The sequence below is a fragment of the Mytilus californianus genome, unplaced genomic scaffold (genome assembly GCF_021869535.1).
Source record: "Mytilus californianus isolate M0D057914Y unplaced genomic scaffold, xbMytCali1.0.p SCAF_1, whole genome shotgun sequence".
In the NCBI taxonomy this organism is placed as follows: domain Eukaryota; kingdom Metazoa; phylum Mollusca; class Bivalvia; order Mytilida; family Mytilidae; genus Mytilus; species Mytilus californianus.
In genome coordinates, this window is record NW_026262581.1 from 118296596 (window position 1) to 118316638 (window position 20043).

The 20043-nt window shown below is 33.2% G+C and overlaps 1 long non-coding RNA gene across 1 annotated transcript; it reads left to right on the plus strand.

Annotated features, from left to right (window-relative positions):
* Positions 1–5849: 5849 nt before the first annotated feature.
* LOC127732155 (uncharacterized) lies at positions 5850–18498 on the plus strand. Its single transcript, XR_007996089.1, has 4 exons — positions 5850–6128; positions 7624–7687; positions 14683–14747; positions 17953–18498. It is a non-coding gene; the product is annotated as an uncharacterized LOC127732155 (long non-coding RNA).
* Positions 18499–20043: the final 1545 nt, after the last annotated feature.

Consider the following 20043-nt stretch of genomic DNA (forward strand, 5'->3'; position numbering starts at 1 on the left):
GTCCATTGGTCGATATTATATTAGTGTTGTTGAGGTCTAAACAAACTAGTTCAATCCCGTCAACTGCTCTAAAGCTCGCCATTAGTTGTGTTTTGTCATTTGTACATGTAAATGTGTAGTTTTGATTTTGATAGCAGGTACTTGATAGTCTGTGTTAAATTTATTTACAACCTTTAAAAAAATGTAACTTGAATTATGATTGATTGTATAGACTCCTGCATGTTAATCGTATGTTGGCCTCAAGGTGTCTTTTTGTTGTTCGAGTCATTGGGTTGCTGCCTCATTTTCTTTTTCATACCCCATACCCCACTGATATAAACGCATATGTAAATTGTCGGAAAATATAGAATTATTTAATATACTAGCTTTTTGTCTTTTTGTTGTTCGAGTCATTGGGTTGCTGCCTCATTTTCTTTTTCATACCCCATACCCCACTGATATAAACGCATATGTAAATTGTCGGAAAATATAGAATTATTTAATATACTAGCTTTAGAAACAAGAAGAAAAAGCAAGGCTTATCGAGCCTTTCTCATGTTTCGTATTAGTACAAATGAATTTGATATTTTCTGACTGTACACGTATTGTTTTTTATCCAGCAATTACACACTTTCGCCTTACGTTTATATGGTATGCCCTTGCACGTAAAATAAGTGAAGAATCAAATATAGATATAGCAGAAGAAGCATGAAAACATTGATATGTTGTTTTTTTTTCAAGGGATTAATAAATCTGTTTTAAAGAAAAAAAAATGGAATAATGTTTTGAAAAATTCAAACACATAACATTAGAAAATTTACATAACTTGAATAATATTCAAAAGTATTCTTAAATTCATATAGTAAGTTCTATTCAATGAAGCAAGTTAAATTAAAAGTAGACAACTTATAACAAACGTTTCAGGAATATTCCAAGGCAAAAAAGACTATATAATAACTGTAAACAAATTGATGGTAAATATGTAGGACTCTAAAGTGCGATGGTACTCTAAAGTGCGATGGCCACGCTAAAGTGCGATGGTCTACGCTAAAGTGCGATGGTGTCAGACGCTAAAGTGCGATGGTTGTTTGTTTTCTTTAAGTGCGATGAGATGACACGCTAAAGTGCGATGGTATGACACGCTAAAGTGCGATGGTATATAACACGCTAAAGTGTGTTAGTTTAACACGCTAAAGTGCGATGGTGTAGCCGGAATGTGGTTCTGGCAATGGTTTTCGTTTGTTGCCGTGTTCCTATTAGTTATTCGATTATTTTTTGATTTATAACTCAGGCCGTTGTCTTTCTCTTTTTAATTGTTTTACACTGACCATTGTGTGGCCCTATACAGTCGGAAAGCAAGCCCTTAGAAACGACCGTTGTTGCTACTTTCTTAAGACAACAATGGGACTGATATTAAAACCCGCCATTCTGAAATTGCGTTAATTTCGCGGAAAAAATAATTTGGCGCCAATTTGGAATTTTTTCTTTTTTCTGTTTCTTACTTGCCATTAGGGTCAGAAATAGATTTCTTTCGATTTTTCAAGCATGGTTCTTATTATCAAAGAAAATAATACTTAAACATGTTATAAATTGTCCGTCTTTTAAAAATAACGTAATGCCTTTGATCGTCGTTTAAGAATTATGCGAAATTGTCTGTTATTTTTTTCTTCTTTTTTTCCAGATAAACAAAGAATATACAAACTATATAAAAAATATTAATAAGTATCTCAAAGTTAAAACAAAAAACAAGTCTAACGTTCTATCACCCCTTAGGAAACCCCGTTCGAACTAAATTCCAAACGAAAGACATTTTTTGACATTGTAGTTTTTTTATCTTACACATCGATGTCAACTTGCATCTTTACACAATGTACACACATTTAGTGTGTTTGTTTTAAAAAGCAATGGCGAGTTCAGCTGTGAATATTTGACTGGATTAATTATTCTCTTTAAGTCAGTGAATTGTTTGACTTAACTAAAACAAGGTAAGGAAATCGTATACTGTCTTTACACAACCTTAACCAAAACTCATTCATCGTTTATAATATTAAAAAAAAATTTGTGATGAAGTAATCCTGCAGAACTGCCAAAGGTGAATGAAAAAGTCTTGTCCTAAATATGAACTTAAAACAATCTCTTTCAGACTAGCATTTTAATCACTCTTATTCAAAGCATGTTCATACTGACATGAAGTGTGACTTACTTATGACTTGTGATCTAAAACATAATATTGTTGACCAGCACTCAGAATCTGCTCTCAAATACTTTTATATAAATATAAAAATGCATAATTGTTAAAAAAAATTAAATAGAAGAAGAAAAATATTAGACCCAGTCTTTTTTGTTCTTATCTATTTTCAAGTTCATAATCATGATTAGAACCATTTATTTATTGGTTTAGTGTTTTTTTTTTTTTATAATTTGAGTCCATTCATTAGAATCTGCATGGAATCAGTGAGACAAAATTTATTGTTATATTTAGTTTGTTCATACAAGAATTGCAAACTAATTTCCTTTTATTTCAAATAATGAAGAATTTACATTCAGAATACTTTCATTATGGTCTCGTTTAAGTTTAAATGAAAAAGGTAGGTATCAGTAATGAAAAGGAGTTCCTGTATTTGATAATTTTAATCCTGTCTTGATCCATTATTCATGAATATTTTGGCTACCCCTTGTATAATTAAAGTAGAAATTTATTTCTGTGTTGAAATAATTTGGTTACAGCAGTATAAATACTTATAACCAAAATATAAATATTAAATTAACTCTTGGAATAATAATATTATGGCACATACTGACATAGGGCCTATTTCAGTATTTGAGTATTTCAGTGAGACTGAGTTCTGAAAAGTGATAAAATGTGTTTCGCTAATTTTTTTGCACATGTCTTTAGTATCAAAATATATTCAATAAAATTATTTTAATAATATCCTCATGTAAATAACAGCATATGGTGCTTAATATAATAATAGTTTGATCATGAGAGTGTCAATCAAAGGGACGTAACTCGTAAATTACTATCGGCCCCGCTTCGTCAGAAATATCGACACATCGAAGTGGCACATTTGCGTATTACAGCGTATTAAGTGGCACAAATTTGACATATCATAGTCAAAGTTATGTTACATAACATAATTTAAATTCAGCATAGCTTCCCGAGAAGTTAAGAAAGAAAATTACGATTTTAATTTCCAGTGACCGATTTTTTTGGTCAACTCCTAGACTTTGAAGACACATTTTGAGAGAAAAAATTAGTTTAATACATAATTGAGTGGATCAATATATTTCTTATATATTCAAGAATGTTCACTTAAAAGCAAATTAGTTTTAATTCATGCAAAATACTACAAATTCCAAAAAACGGGCTTCACTTTTTTTGGTAAAAAAATGCCCATATATGGTAATCACATGACTTCCATTGTTGCTTTAAGAAATGGGGTCAAATCGGGGTCAGCTTTCCGACTGATATAGCTTGCTATGAGCAGTGAGCCAAGGCTCCACGCTAAAGGATGTAACCTATAGTTGCATACATTAATTATATTTGGTCTTGGATGGAGAGTTGTCTCATTGGCAATCATATTATGATATTACACATCTGGTCGTTAGGTTACTGTCTAGTAGAAGTATATCAAATTTGAACAATTGTTTTATAGAATAATTCACTTAGAAAGTAAAAAAGTAGACTTTATTTCATGCAAGTATTTGACATGGCATTACAAACATAGAAGGAGTTTCTAAATTAAATTTGGACGAATCAAATACTTTGACACTTGGTGTATCTTGCCGTTTTCAATCTCTTTTACGGTATACACCTTCCCCTTCTGTGGTACAATGAACAAATATCGTCATCATACATGAAGTTGGCTAAATACTTTCAAATACTTGTTTCTCCCATTTGTAAATTTAGTTCCTCCTTTATTTTTTCGGCACCCAGGTGTTTTGTTCAAATTTCTTTTTACAAATCAAGTAAACCTTTTCCAGCACCGACCAAAAATGTTCTGGATTGGAATTATTTGTTTCTCTCTTTTTTCTTTTCTAGTAAAAACCCTTCATCTGGACACACACTCTTGATTACCGGCATGTCCATTTTTGTTTGTACAAACAGCTTGTAACGTCATAATGCTATTTACGTTGCACACGTCCATACTTTTGCGAACAAACACACTTTCGCAGAAAAACGCACTTTAGCGTATTGAGGCATCGGACTTTAGCGTATTGAGGCATCGGACTTTAGCGTGTTCCATTAAATAGCACAGACCATCGCACTTTAGCGTATCAAACCATCGCACTTTAGCGTAGACCATCGCACTATAGCGTGACCATCGCGTTTTAGCGTCCCCATCGCACTTTAGAGTCCTACAAATATATTTTTTTTTTATTTATAATGTTTATTGCGATAGTAATAATCTTTCAAGAACTATTTTATTTAACAGGATTAAAAATATGTATATTTAATGAGGTAAGTGTACAAGGTATATCAAGAGGCCAATACCATGATTACGTACGTCCGTTAGCAAATGATTAGGATATAGATTCCAGGCTAAAACGGACTTGTTATATTTGAGTTAAACTTTTAGACTTTTTAATGGACATGATATTTTTTATATTGTGCTGTCTTGATTATATTAAAATTTATTATTATATTATAAATTAATTTATGTCGCTGAAATAATCTTTGACAATTAAAATTTTCGTTAACTTGGGTTAAAAATCTTGCGCTAAAATGGGCATTATCTTCTTTTTTATATTCACTGCAGGGTTTGTTACTCGTGCTGTGTGAATGCAGTAGAATGTGTCCCCGTGCCTGTAGTGTATGCCCTTATATTTTTACAGTTAGGGGTTTTTTGCTTGTGAGAGAGCTGTCTACATATTCCATTATCATGATTATTTTTCTGTGTCATTTGGTCTCTAATGGAGAATTGTCTCATTGGCAATCATACCACATCTTCTTTTTTATATTGATACTTTGACTTTTCGCTAAAATGGATAAAACATCATGCGCTAAATTGGGTTATACTTTTACGTTGCGTACGGTGTTGGTGTTAATTTTGGTAACGTTAATTTGACGTTATTTTTCATGCATTTGTATTAATAACGCCGTACTTCTTTCATTTCGTGTAGATAAAATAATGTTTAAAGTATTGTGCCATTGTGGTTGTTTTAAATGGCACTTGAACGTCATCCATAGAAAATGAAAGGATATGGAGTAAGTGTACATGGGACAAAATCGCACACAATACAAAGAAAACATAGAAAATTATCAATGAAAAGTGCTTTTGTTCCTGTTCTTCATCTTGACAGTTGATGTAGGGTCTTCAACAAAGAACGAATCATTCATACCCTACAACAAGGTCAAGACGGCCCCTAGCGTCGACTTAAGCGGTACTATTGATAAAAATAAACCACAGGTCACCTTCTTGCTCCCCACCCGCCTCGGGGTGCCAACTTGTGCGATGCTTGTGTACGACGGTTGTCCAGTCGAAAGCACCAGGGATACAAGAAAAGTGCAGTCATTTTGAAAGACATCGATCGCCACTAAAATATGCCTTGAAGTTACACATGTCGGGAGCGGTCAATGAATTACATAATTTATAATTACGGGCGAGGTTTTTCAACATATGATTGATTTGTTTCGTTAAAGCGCTAAAATGTCCTCTACCGGTATGAACGTAATTACCCAATAAACTTCTGAAGGCGACAAGCGAAAAGAAAAAAAAATCAGTTTCTATACTCTAAATAAGTCAGTGTCATTTTTCATTTGTTTCCAACCCCCCTCCCCTAAAAAAAAAGATGTTTGGCAAAAAAAGGGGGGGAGGGGGGGGGGGGGGGGGGGGGGGGGGTGTAAAACACAGTTTTTCCCGACTTCCCTAATTTTGAGATCCATAATTGCAGTTAATATAACATCTTTCTTGACAAGTATTTCATCCGATAGGAAATGTCGTTGTAACACTTCACAGTTGGATGCCTCATATCTCGTAGAACATTATATCTCTTAATCCATGTGTATGAACCATATGGTTTTACTAGCCAGTGAGCTGTCTAAACGGTGATTGTAATTTATAGTGTGTGTCTCCCGCCAAATACAGCACACGGTTTGTTTGTGAAACATTTACACAGCTATTATACTCTTGGAATTCTTAATGGAGGTACGTACATAAAAATATACTATTTTTAGCATTCAAATTCAAATTCATGAATATAGTATTTTAATAGTTTTTTATTAACTATTAGGGATATAATATTTTCATAGATGTTTTAAAGTTTAAATAAGTATTAATTGAATAAATGAATAAGTAAAAATAATTATATATTTACATCAGTGTGTCTGGTATAGAACAACAACAATACTAATATAAATGTATAATAATAATACTATTTCTGATAATAACAAAAAATAGACGATGATGATTATGGTGTAAACAAAAACATGCTGAAAGTATTTTAGTTTTATAGCATACATGTAGTGCAGGACTTCATACTTATATCAACTGATTATTTTGGTTCTTCCGTTTCTGTCTTAGAGCAGACGTTTTTTTAATTGTCTTCCTTTTTTTTAAATTATTAAATAATTTTTGGATCTACAATTTCATTTATATAAATAAAGGATATTAAAATATATAAGTTATATAATCCTGATAACTAACTCGTAGTGGGGTTCGTGTTGCTCAGTCTTCAGGGTTGTGTTCTGTTGTTTGTAGGTTTTTCTTTATAGCCATGTCGTTGTCAGTTTATTTTTCGACCTACGAGTTTGAATGTCCCTTTGGTATCTTTCGCCTCTCTTTAAACGTCTTTTTGGACTAAAAATGAGATAATTAACTATTTCGTATTATGACAAAGAAAACTATGATATTAGTAAAAAATTAAGGATATTCAAAATGAAATATGAACCGAAATTTATCAGTCAAAAGATGTGTGATTTATATTGGATTTGTTACACCATTTGCGGATCCAGGGGGAGGAGGGACGCCCCTGTTTTTGGACGATCAATGCATTTGAATGGGAACATTTATTTGGAACCCTTCCCCCTTTCTCCTTGGTTGGAACCCCCTTTTAAAAATCCACCCCTGTACACATACTTTAGAAAGGGCGAAATGATGATTTACTGCAAGAACCCTAGGTTTAAGTATTGTATAAGTTTAGATATTTTGAGAATTAAACATAAAAGAAATAAAAGAAACACTCACCGTTTTGACTAGTCCCGTCTCCATAATTGAACTTCTATCATCATTATGTAAAGTCTTCCCAATGTATCACAAAAAGATGTAAGACTTGCTTGTAAAGATGTCACTACATTAACACTGGTTGATAGATATTTGCGTTGTTGTTGGCTTTTTTTTTTAAATTCCAGAACACAGTATATTCCAAAAATTTGTGTATGACTGACTCAGAAACTTACACGATTTCACAAGTTTCAATAATTTTCAATTTGTAATTTGTTGATCCGAAACAAATATTCAGTAAGTATATATATGTTGTAAGATTATATGGCATGCTAACATTTTTTATATTCTGTTACTTTATTTCCATACGTATCCAAACATTTAAAGTGGAACGGAAGTAGAGTATAGTTTGAAAATTTTGAAAATAAGAGCCGTTACATCTCTATTTTTTCATTGGTTCAAAATTCAAATTCGATTCCAGGTCATGGAAGGCAATATTGAGTATGTATATTACGAAGAGGACGTTTCAAAGAAATCCGATATAGGTGAGTACAAATATTGTATACATATATTTACTTGTAAAGTAAGAAAAGGTTAATATAGATGTAACTTTGTTACACGTAACTTTGTTACACGTATCTATGTTGTTTAATCGAGAGTGGTCGTTTCCAGCCTTCCCAGAGATGGTGTCATGTTGTAGCGGAAGGAACTTTCACTGGCACATTTCGAAAGATGGTTTCAGTTTAAAGTTCTGTTTTTCTACTAGTGATCATGCGTGTGCATCCTTTATATTTTCTGAAAAACATCGCATATGTGGTCTTCTCACCTGGGATCAATGTATTCATGTACAAGTCCGAAATTTTATCGACAAGTTTTTGTTTATAAGAAGTGTCATTTATCTCTACATAATTCATATGCCCCTAGCTTTTTTTGAAATCATAAATACAAAACTTGTCTGGTGTATGACAAAAAGACAGCGAACAAAGCCTAGAAGACAACCCCCAAAACGTATTGTGTCTGCAAATGGAATGGCAATATATTGAATAAATTACTATGTGTGACAAATTAAGGCACTTGTGAATATATCAAGTTTAATATTTTTCTTAAAATTATAATATGCATCTTTTTTTTTCGTTATGAAAATAAAATGAATGTCGTATTTATAATTTACATAATACTAGCGTCAAAACTTATATATATTATGAAAAATCAACTTGGTATAACAAAAGATTATTTTGAGGAAATTGAACAGTACAACTGTTGTTTAGAAATTTCTTATTGTTTCATGAAATAGCAAATGTTCTCTTCTATGAGATTTCCACCTAAATACAGGGTCACCGCATTGAATATATTTATTTTTCTATTTTATTTCCATGTTAGATTTATTTAGATTTAAAAAAGTGAGAAAAAAAAAGAACAAGAACGTATTTATATATTGATCTGACAAAAGATTCAAACATTATATCATTTCTAAAATGAATAAGTGTGTTGATAAAAAGGAGGCTGGAGATACCAAGGGATGAATTAATTATAGTCATTCTTTGGTTTATGAGTGCCAACTGGTTAAATAAAAGTATTATGGTTTATCATTGTTTAGATCGATCATGGAAGTATCAATATAATACTTCCATGGATCGATGGACAGTATTTACCGCACCGGTTGTGGTTTCTCAATTTTTATATTAATTTGAAATCTAAAAACTAGTATTAACATGTTATCTAGAATATGAGGGCTCAAGAATTATGTATTGAATATATGTATATCACATTACATAACATTAATTAATTATAAAATATGATAGCATTAAGTTGTTATAATAATTTTTTATAGTATTAAAGCAAATACTTGACATATACACTATTTGATTATTGATAAGGAAAATAAAATCTCTTGAGAATTTTCACTTGTCTGATTTGCCAATCCTTATCATTTTGTTTGCATTCAAATTATAACAATTAGCCAAGAAATCCTCCGGCATACTGGAAAAAAATGATATGAACTTGAGGTCTCAAAATGGATTGCTGTTTTACACTCAATTTCTATCGTTATTATACAACCGCAAAAAAATTGCGTTCGTATATCGCTATCACGTCGTCCGAAGACATTTGGTAACCGGACAATAACTTTAAAAGTGTACGGATCTCTATGAAATTTTACTAAATGGTTCAATACCACAGAAGAAAGGTTGGGATTGTTTATGGGGTTGATGGTCACATCTGTTTAGGAAAAAGGGGACAAAAAGGGGCAAAAAACAAGCATTTTTTCTAGTTTCGGGACAATAACTTGTGTTTAAGTATTTTGATTGCTTTGAAATTGTACTAAAAGGTTCAATACCACAAGTAGAAAGTTGGGATTCAATTTGGGGGTAATTGCCCAAACAATTCAGGGATTAGGGGCCAGTTTTCTAGTTTTCAAACAATAATTTGTGTCTAAGTGTATGGATGTCTCTTAAATTGTACCACATTTTACAAAAAGAAAATTTCTTCAAATATTATTTTTTTTGAGGGGGAGGGTAACAACAATTTTTTTTTTTTTTTTGGGGGGGGGGGCATTTTTTTCCCTCAAGATTTAAGAAATTATCAAGTCACAACTTATTTTGCTAATTCTTTGTATATAGTCTGCGCAACAGCAAGAAATCTTCAATTGAATATAAATTCAAATCATATAACCAATTTCAATAAATTCATAAACCCGGCATAGCCATGTGTGAGGAACTTATATAGATATAAGAAGATGAGGTATGAGTGCCAGTGAGACAGCTCTCCATCCAACTCACAATTTGTAAAAAGTAAACAATTGGAGGTCAAAGTACGGCCCTCAACACGGAGCCTTGGCTCACACCGAACAGCAAGCTATAAAGGACCCATCCCCCCCCCCCCCCCCAAAAAAAAAAATGAAACAGGAAAACTAACGGTCCTGTCTTTATAAAAATCGAGAAACAAGAAACACTTATCAACAAACGACAACCACTTAACAACAGGTTCCTGACTTAAAACGTCTTAATCAATTTCTCTACGGATTAGTTACTTGAACGTTTTATTGCACATTATTATCATTATTGAACTAGAAGATAGGCATATTAATTTCATCTTTTTTCAACGTTATTATTTTATGCATCTCTAATCGTTTCAAATACTGTTAGGTTTAATTTGGTGCAGGAAATGTATGTCAAAATATTTTATGAATGAGTTCACCATTAGTGATTTATTGATTGTTGGTTGCTCAACGTCTAGTGACAAATATTTCATCATGTCCAGTACGAGAATTGGGTCATACTGCATAAACTGTATATAATGTTTTTATAGAGCGTTTGTATAAACTGTTTCGCGATGACGAATTTGCGGTCGAGACGGCAACAAGTGTCGCAGAAGCGAGACACTACGATCCATCAGTTGTGGGACGTTCTCGTCCTCGATATCTTCGGTGCCGTAAACATAGATTCAGTCTATCGTTTTAAAAAAGGCGTTTTTCGAACCGACATGAAATTTTTCGACATTGCACTAATGTTTGTTAATGATAAAAAGACAGAGCAAATTCTTACATTTTTACCTTGACATGTTTTCATTTTTACCTATTTTACTGAAATATTTTTGGTACGATGAGTATGTAACCATGGAAGTATTATTTTAACTTACTGGAATTGTTATTTTTCAAAGTTTGATTAGTGGATGTTGAAACGAAATATGTTTAAATACATCCATCCAATAATCATTACTAAAGACCCGTTGTCATTATCAAAATTTTCTTTGTCCAAGAATACTTGGGCCAAGTTTTTGAAAGATTTGTTCTAGTGACAACTTTAAAAAATACGAAGACCCATTGGTGGCCTTCGGCTGTTGTCTGCTCTTTGGTCGGGTTGTTGTCTCTTTGACATACCCCATTTCCATTCTCAATTTTATTTGGACAAAAACTTTCACGAACTTCAATGGAATAGAATCTCATTCGAATTTTCTTGAAACTTTGTTGTATTTTGACGGGAATTAGTTCATCATACATTCATAGTGTTCTTTCCAAGAAGCAGATTGAATGTCGCTTCGTCAATTTCAAAATTGGTCCTTAATTCGACCTCGGATATCTTCACTGTGAAGTTCTTGAAGGATACTGTTAGGTACTACTCTGCCTTCTTCTTAGAAGCCAGTTTCTTCTTCCCGTTTTCGTTACTATTCTACGATTAATAATTCACCTTCTCAAAATGATAATACACAGTGAAAAGTTTATTAGAGCCATATTTCTTTAAGTAAACATCGAAATCCCGCCTTTTTAAATCTTTTTTTATGAAAAACTTTGATAGTGACAACAGATGACTTTGACCAAGTTTTCTTGTTCAAAGTTTTCTTTTTCGAAGGTTTTCTTTGACCAAGTTTTTGATGGAAGACTTCGATATTCACAACAGGGTTTCAGTCAGAAAATTGTATTCTTCATTTTGGTTTTATTTGTTTCTTAGTTTTTTTTAAATTGAAAAGATCTATTTAAGGGTTAAAAGGTTTTTGCACATATATAACTTTGTCAAACTTTCATGAAAATTTATGACAGAACTTTGACAGAAGTTTGCTTATATTCAAAAGACAGTATCCAGAGCAAAATTTAGAGACATTTTCCCCTTTTATTTGAATGATAAATGGACTAAATAATTGGCAGTTAACATTTATATAAACATTTTGGTTTAAGTTTATTTTTTCACATCAATAACTTTGTCAAACCTTCTTAGAATGTTATAAAGCTTGGACAGAAGCTGTTGTATAATCAAGAGTCAAAATCTGAAGCAAATTTGAAAATATCTTGTTTTTCATTTACCTGTTATTCACTGTTTTTACAAGCTGAAATGTTGCTCGTTTTCTTAATCTACAAAAAATCTATTTATTTGGTATGATCAATTAAAAAATATACAGCTCATTATATATATCTGCCAAAAACTTGCTCCCAAACTTGGATGAAAAAAGCGGCAAATGGAAAGACACATTTGTTTTCATCTCTTTAATAGTGACCAAAAAAACAATAAAACCATGTCTCAGATTTTTGAAATATTGATTTAACTGCTGGGTGCCAAACCTCATAATGTTCACCTTTCATCTTTTTCGAGACCAATAAATTCATTTATAAACACATTATCCAAAAACTGTAGAAAATACTCACTTTTACAACATACATCAAAGTCAAACCATAGGGGGTACCCATAAAGTTTTTATTTTCATTTTTTTTATCACAATTCCCATGTTTGTATTGTTAACTCACTGAAAAACTGAATATAAATGCAAAATCTATTTATAAACATTCCTCTGAGAACATTACACCTTTATCTTATCAATAGAACCACACAATACGTGAACACAACAGGGGCCCAGTTTAAGTGACCAGCTGCATGTAATTAATATTTAACATCATTCTCACTATGAAATAATAATTATCATTCATATTTAAAAAGAAACATAATGGTACTGTGAAATAAACAATAACACAGAAACTTCAAAATGTCTCGAAAAATGTACATGTATAAGGAAAGAGATATTTTCATACTACCTACTGTCCTCTCCAAAAATAAAACGGAAATTCCGTATTGAACAAGTTAAAAAAAAATCACTATAATCAAGGTTATTTGTTCTAGAAAAATTAGTGTTGTGAATGTCGCTGTCAGATTCAGATGCAAATTCTTCTTGCCTTAGAAAGAACATGTGTCAGAGACTTTTAAAGCTATTCTTACACTTAATATTTATCTATAAATATATGTCTTCACTTTAGATTTTTTCCTCTACAGTTTTGTTCTCTTATATTTTCTTTGATTACCTGCAGTGGATCCGCCAGAAATGTTCATAAAGGGAGGGGAGGTGGGGCACTGACTACCACAGAGGAGGACCGCTCCAGTCATGCCTTAGTGATTCCCTTTATCAACTAAATTTTTCCCACAAAGGGGGGGGGGGGGGAGGGCAGGGTCGCTCCCCCCCCCCCCCCCCCCCCAAATCCACATTACCTGCATAGTTGTATAAATTTATTTTGATTGCGACTTAATAAGATACGACCAAGTGGTCAGAGATTAACAGCTGGGCAATTGGTATCAACAGGTGATTGAAGGATAAGCTTCTCCCATATGCTTGTATATATATATATATATATATATATATATATATATAGTATTTACCATGTGTTTTTATTTACATAATTTATTATTAGGGCCCCGCCGAATGGCGGACGCCCTATAGTGATCAGTCTGTCCGTCTGTTCGTCCGTCCGTCCGTCCGTCCTTAAAAAATTGTGTCCGCTCTATATCTACAGAACAGTTAGGATTTCAAAGTTTATACTTGGCATGTATATTAACCAACACCAGAGGGTGTGTCATAATGTATGTACAACTTTCTAGGTCAAAGGTCAAGGTCAAAAACTTTGGTTTTAGTTGACAACCCCATGTCCTATGGTAAAGATCGTGTCCGCTCTATATCTTAAGAACCGTTATGGTTTCAAAGTTTATACTTGACATGTATATAAACCAACACCAGAGGGTGTGTCATAATGTATGTACAACTTCCTAGGTCAAAGGTCAAGGTCAAAAACTTTGGTTTTAGTTGATAACCCCATGTCCTATGGTAAAGATCGTGTCCGCTCTTTATCTTGACAACCGTTATGATTTCAAATTTTATACTTGACATGTATATTTACCAACACCAGAGGGTGTGTCATAATGTATGTACAACTTCCTAGGTCAAAAACTTTGGTTTTAGTTGACAAACCAATGTCCTATGGTACAGATCGTGTCCGCTCTATATCTTGAGAACCGTTATGATTTCAAAGTTTATACTTGACATGTATATAAACCAACACCAGAGGGTGTGTCATAATGTATGTACAACTTCCTAGGTCAAAGGTCAAGGTTAAAAACTTTGGTTTTAGATGACAACCCCATATCCTATGGTAAAGATCGTGTCCGCTCTATATGCTGTCTATGGTTTGACAGTAAAGTATGCTACCAAAAATTGATTCACGGTGTCAAATTAGCAACTAGAGCTTGCTTTTGTTGAAAAATTACATTTTTTATATGGCTCATAAAAATGCACAAAGAATACATGGCTCTTGCATTTTTATGTATTTTACGCAAAATGTGTCCTTCATGTATCCTGAAACATGAATTAATATGAAAATAAGGAGATGTGCATTGTAAACTGTTTGAATCAATATTAGTTATTTGTCTTTGTGACTCGTATAAAAATGTGTATATGTTCCATACATCACATGTACTTTTTATGCCCCGTTTATGGGCATTATGTTTTTCGGTTTGTGCGTCCGTTCGTTCGTTCGTTCGTCCGTTTGGCCCGCTTCAGGTTTAAGTTTTTGGTCAAGGTAGTTTATGATGAAGTTGAAGTCCAATCAACTTGAAACTTAGTGCACATGTTCCCGATGATATGATCTTTCTAATTTTAATGCCAAATTAGAGTTTTGACCCCAATTTCAAGGTCCACTGCACATAGAAAATGATAGTGCGATTGGGGCATCCGTGTACTTTGGACACATTCTTGTTTTAAATTAATTTCGTTATTGTATATAATATTTCAGGTTACCAAGATGATTTCGATGAGAAGACTGACCAGGTGAACAATCTAAACGAACTCAGAAGATAGGTAATCCTTATTGAATTACTTTCAAAAGGGAAAACAAACAGAAAACATTATAACAAGAGTAACTATAATTGTACAACTAGATTTGTTGAATATTTGTAGATTTATATTTTGATTCCTTTAAAGCTCCAAATTTCTTGTTTGTTTTTTTCCTGGAAGCTTTTAACCATGGTAACTATAAATTTCTTTAAATAGTAACTCTTTTATTCTTATTGTCTGTTTTCTAAAAAAAAAATAACAGTAAGATACTAAATGTGTTTACGAAACTGATCATCATCACATTCATTAACAGGGCAATTTATGGAAGCATATTTGTCGTCTGTGGTTGAAAATATTACTAGGTAACAAAAGCAACTGGAAAAGAAATGTTGATTAATCGTATTGTGCTACCTGAATATCGCTTTCCTTCGTACATCAGACCACAACAACGAAGACCCGATCCCGCCGAGAAAATACATGTACATGGACAAACAGCAGAAAACAATCTAGTTAGACGAATTTGATACCGACAGGACATTTTGTAAACTAGTGTTGCGTGCGCACAAACTTCTGCTTTACCCATCAATACTAACTTTGAAATAACTTGATTAGTATCTAGTAATGTGTTTTAATCAAAGGTTCTATTTTCATACAGGCAAAGGTGCTTGTGGTTTATTACTGTATCTTAAAATGAGTGACCGTCATGGTCTCGTTGCTTGTAGAGGGTTTATGCTAATATTTCAGGATATGTGACTGTCAAGATATTGGTGCTTGTGGAGGATGTATGCAAATATCTCAGGATGTGTGTCTGTCAAAATCGCGATGCTTGTGGTGTATGAATATATCTCAAGTGAGTTACTGTCAAGTTCCCGATGCTTGTGGTGTATGAACATCTTTATGTTGAGTGACTGTCAAGATATCGGTGCTTGTACGAACACGTCTCAAGATAAGTGACTGTTAAGTTCTCGGTGCTTGTGTTGTTTTACTGTTTCTCCAGACGAGAGACTGTCAAGATCTTGGTGCATGTGTTGTTTTACTGTTTCTCAAGATGAGTGGCTGTAAAGATCGCAGTGTTTGTGCTGCTTTACTGCATCTCAAGATGAGTGACTATCAAAAGATCTCGGTGCTTGTGTTGCTTTACTGTTTCTCAAGATCAGTCACTGCAAGATCTCGGTGCTTGTGATTCATTACTGTATCTGAAGATGAGTGACTGTCAAGATCTGGGTGTTGTTTTAATTTACTGTATCTCAAGATGAGTGACTGTCAAGATCTGGGTGTTGTTTTAATTTACTGTATCTCAAGATGAGTGACTGTGAGATCTCGGTGCTTGTGATTCATTACTGTATCTGAAGATGAGTGACTGTCAAGATCTGGGTGTTGTTTTAATTTACTGTATCTCAAGATGAGTGACTGTGAGATCTCGGTGCTTGTGATTCATTACTGTATCTGAAGATGAGTGACTGTCAAGATCTGGGTGTTGTTTTAATTTACTGTATCTCAAGATGAGTGACTCTCGGGACCTTGGGGCTTGTGATGATATACTGTATCTCAAGATGAGTGACTTTGAGATCTCGGTGCTTTTGATTCATTATTGTATCTTAAGATGAGTGACTGTCAAGATCTCAGTGCTTGTGTTGCTTTATTGTTTTTCATGATCATTGACTAAAATCTCGGTGCTTGTGATTCATTACTGTATCTGAAGATGAGTGACTGTCAAGATCTCGGTGTTGTTTTAATTTACTGTATCTCAAGATGAGTGACTGTGAGATCTCGGTGCTTGTGATTCATTACTGTATCTGAAGATGAGTGACTGTCAAGATCTGGGTGTTGTTTTAATTTACTGTATCTCAAGATGAGTGACTCTCGGGACCTTGGGGCTTGTGATGATATACTGTATCTCAAGATGAGTGACTTTGAGATCTCGGTGCTTTTGATTCATTATTGTATCTTAAGATGAGTGACTGTCAAGATCTCAGTGCTTGTGTTGCTTTATTGTTTTTCATGATCATTGACTAAAATCTCGGTGCTTGTGATTCATTATTGTATCTCAAGATAAGTGACTGTCAAGATCTGTCGTTGCTTGTGGTGCATTACTGTATCTCAAGATGAGTGACTGTGAGATCTCGATGCTTGTGTTGCTTTATTGTATCTCATGATGAGTGACTGTCAAGATCTCAGAGCTTGTGTTGCTTTAGTGTTTTCATGATGATTGTCTGTAAGATCTCGGTGCTTGTGATTCATAATTTTATCTCAAGATGAGTGACTAACCAGATCTCGGTGCTTGTGTTGCTATACTGTATCTCAAGATGAGTGACTGTCAAGATCTCGGTGCTTGTGATGCTTTATTGTTTCTGAAGATGAGTGACTGTCATGATCTCGGTGCTTGTGATGCTTTATTGTTTCTCAAGATGAGTGACTGTCAAGATCTCGGGGCTTGTGATGCTATACTGTATCTCAAGATGAGTGACTGTCAAGATCTTGGTGCTTGTGGGGCATTATTGTATCTCAAGATGAGTGACTGTCAATATCTCGATGCTTGTGATTCATTATTGTATCACAAGACGAGTGACTGTCGTCAAGATCTCTCGGTGCTTGTGGTGCATTTCTGTATCAGTGTCTATCGGGATTTTGTTGCTTGTGGTGTATCAATATACATCAAGATGAGTTTCTGTCAAGATCTCGATACTTGTGTTGCCTTTATGTATCTAAATATGATTGACTGACAAGTCTTTAATTTCGGTGTTTATGGTGTACTAATGTATCTTCAAACCAATGACTGTCAAATTATCGGTGTATGTGATGCATTACATAATCTCAAGACGGTTGACTTTAAGATCGCTTGTGTTTCTTGTTATGAACTAAAGAGTCTTTGATTTTGATATAAAAGCTTGGTGACGTGTAATTTTGTTGATTACCGACCCAAGTTTATATTCCAGCTTCAAACCAGTAACCTCGTCATTGTGTCTTGTAATTTCTTATTGATTTTTATTGTTTGGAAATTTTGGTGTTAAGCGCAAATGTATGGAAGTTTGCATAATTTATACTCATTTGCTTAGAATTCGGACGATATTAACTATACATTCTTTTGTTGAACAGGTATTTTCACATTTAAGATGTGGTTAGGTTGCTGGTTCATTTACATGTACCTCACTCCTCCTTTTAATCATACTTAATGTATCAAAGAAACTCTAAAACAGGGTTTTGAAGTTTCATTTTCTTTCTTTTTCAGGCAACATTTCCTGGTTCAGAGAAAAACTTAAACACCAGTATTGTTTGTACATGTTGTGATATACAATTATGACAACACCACTCATTTGTTCTCCTGTTGGTGGAGAAATAAAAGTTGACGTTGGAAAGGAAACTAAATGCTCTTCAACATTTAAAAAACTGTTATATACTAGTATTATAGTGCTTCTACAAGTATGTGTGGGACTCTAAATAACTCCAATGAGTATCAGCTATTACATGTATTAGGATATGATCAACAATATATATATATTTGAGGATAATATTAACAAATCCTAAAAGTGTAAATGTTGTACAAAATTGTCAATTACAATATTCAGAATATCTTTATTACTATAATATTTTAAGAAGCGTAACAAAATTTCCACTTATGATGATTTTTCCAGACGCATTAAGTCAAATTCAATTACGTTTGCATCTTTCAGTAAGCATTCCTAATTTTAATTGGACACATATGAAAAAAAGTATTGCTGTTGTATGTGTGTATTTTAAGCTGACAGTAGCTACAATTTAAAATTTATTTGATGTGCTTAAGAGAGTTTATTAATATTTTATCAAAATTTGTTGTTATTGTTATGAAAAGGACAGGAAAATGTTTACCAATCATTTGTCAATTTGTTATTCTACGAAGACTTTATCATAAAGCAACAACTTTCACCTCACTTCACGCCACCAAGTACGATTAATTTAGTTCATTTATTATTATAATACTACTTTAAAATTAATTGCGGTATTCATTTCATACGATATATATATGTCTATGATTTGTTTACCTTATTAACAATAATGTCCTTAACATAATTCTGTTAACACTATATTGTGTTTTTGGTCAGAACTCTGATAGACGTACATGTCAATATTCTTCATGTTCTTTACATAATTCTTAAAACACTGCATTGTGTTTTTGTAGAATAATATTATGCCAACATTTCAATATGCATTTTGTCCTTAACAGAATTCTGATAAGACTGTCGCATCTGATACCAATATAATTCTTAACAGAATTCTGATAAGACTCGAATCTAGTACCAATGAAACCCTTAACGGAATTCTGATAAGACTCGCATCTCATAACAATAGTCTTCTTAACAGAATTCTGATAAGACTGTCGCATCTAATAACAACAGCCTTCTTAACAGAATTCTGATAAGACTGTCGCATCTTATAAAAACGGTATTCTTAATAGAATTCTAATGAGATTGTCACAACTTATACCAATTGGCTTCTTAACAGAATTCTGATAAGTCTTTTTCATCTTATACCAATGTAGCTCTTAATAGAATTCGAATAAGACTGTAACAGTTGTGCAGCATCTAGTATCAATGGCCTTCTTAACAGAATTCTGATAAGTTAGTATCATCAAAAACCAATGGCCTTCTTTACAGAATTCTGATAAGTTAGTAGCATCTAATACCAATGAGCTTCTTAACAGAATTCTGATAAGTCTTTAGCGTCTAATACCAATGGCCTTCTTAACAGAATTCTGATAAGTTAGTAGCACCTAGTAGCACCTAGTAGCACCTAGTATCAATGGCCTTCTTAACAGAATTCTGATAAGTCTTTAGCGTCTAATACCTATGGCCTTCTTAACAGAATTCTGATAAGTTAGTATCATCAAAAACCAATGGCCTTCTTAACAGAATTCTGATAAGTCTTTAGCGTCTAATACCAATGACCTTCTTAACAAAATTCTGAAAAGCTAGTAGCACCTAGTATCAATGGCCTTCTTATCAGAATTCTGATAAGTTAGCAGCATCTAATACTAATGTCTGTAGCATCTAAGCTGGTCTCTGTGGGGATATTGTTCTAAACATAATTCTGATAAGATGATTGTTTCTTAAATACATAGTTTGACTTTATCAGAATTCTGTTAAAGTGTCTATAGTTTAATTTGGGTAAGAAATGAATGGATCTTAGCAAAATTTGGACACAGTTTACAGCTTATAAGAAGTGTTAAAATATGTAAAACAGATATGCTAGTAGTGAAATAGATCTAAGGAGTATAGTACACAGAATGATAACTATCATGTGGCAGAAAATCAACGTTCTTTTAGTTGATAGTTAGAAATTGTCT